This window comes from Microtus ochrogaster, unplaced genomic scaffold, assembly GCF_000317375.1.
Source record: "Microtus ochrogaster isolate Prairie Vole_2 unplaced genomic scaffold, MicOch1.0 UNK46, whole genome shotgun sequence".
Lineage (NCBI taxonomy): Eukaryota > Metazoa > Chordata > Mammalia > Rodentia > Cricetidae > Microtus > Microtus ochrogaster.
This window is the reverse complement of record NW_004949144.1, coordinates 694,117-695,600: the sequence shown is the minus strand read 5'-3', so window position 1 is coordinate 695,600 and position 1,484 is coordinate 694,117.

Sequence of the window (1,484 nt, the reverse complement as noted above, 5' to 3'; positions counted from 1 at the left end):
AGTTGACCCAAGGGGAAGTCATTAGTGTGCATGCTAATGCAGACCAGTCTACACAAAAGTGGCCATGGACCAGTCAGGCCATATTTTTTCTACAATGGGACATGGATACAATTCAAGTTGAAAGCATGAGACTGATGATTATATGATGGAAGTTGAATCTGGGGCTGGAGAGTGGAAGAGCATTTAGGGAGGCCACAATAACTGCATTTACAGAATTCCTCCAATGTGTAAGCAGAAAACATTTGGCATTCCTATGTTTTCTTGGCTCTGGGGTGTGGAGCCAACCACCATCATTCCATGAACAGAGTTGCATAGTCATTTAAGTTTTGTTCATGGACAAAATGTATACAGATCCAGATAAAAAAGCCTCTGACCCAGATTACAATGTGTTTAATGTGTACATAGTCTTAAGAAAAAGAAAAAGAGTAGATAGTTATAGAAATAGTTTAAAAATAATAAAATAAGATTTTTCAAAAAATAATAATATAAAGAAAAAATCCACATAAAATACATATATGTATATATCTAATATGTTATTTTATTGTCTGAATTTTTTGATTGCACATGAAAAAGTGATAGCTGCTAAGAAACACTGAATGGCAAAGGCTGCTTGATCAAACCAACCTATACTTTGAAAAATGTCTTTAATTCAAAATGGATGTCAAAATGTGATTTGCTTTGAGGAAGAGATTATGTTTTTGTATCCCTTCCCCTCAAAAAAAACAAAAAGGTTCTGTGAATTCACTTAGAGTTAAAAAGAATTGTGTTTGATCCGGAAAGACCCTTTTAAAATTCTGGCTACAGACTTAAAAAAAAACTTAAAAAAACTTTAAAGACACATAATGTATATTTTACCTGGTCAAACATAAAACAATACATTATCTTTAACTCACTTGTAGAAACACACATTCCAGACTTATGTTAGTACTGATATGCATGTTACATTTAAAAGTTTATATGTTTTCAGAAAAATTAAATCAAACAGCAATAAAAACAGATGTCTCAGGTGATATAACAACCCAGAGCACATCTATTAGAGCTTTCTCAGCATTCTGCTTCCATAAAGCTTTAAGGCTGCTACCTGACATGGTTCACCCTCACAGACTACTTCAGGAAGGAATTAACCATTGTCCTGATTTTTTCAGGATGCCTCAAAGATTTTAGCATCCACAAACAAAAAATCATTTAGAAAGATCAATGCACATATCCCCAAAAGATGGGTTATGGAAGTTTGTCATCATTTCCTTGGGGGTTACAAGTTATTATTGGTAACATCCCAAGGAAAAAAAAAGATTGAACTAAGGATATGAGGTCCAGGGTCTTATTCTGAACACAAGAGGGGGAATAGAGATTTGACAGGATAAAAGGTTAGAATATTACTTTTAAACTACAAAAGCAACTTTAGTTTTTTTTTTTTAATTTTTTATTGAGGAAAAAAAAGTTTCCGCCTCCTCCCAGTCTCCCATTTCCCTCCCCCTCCCCCC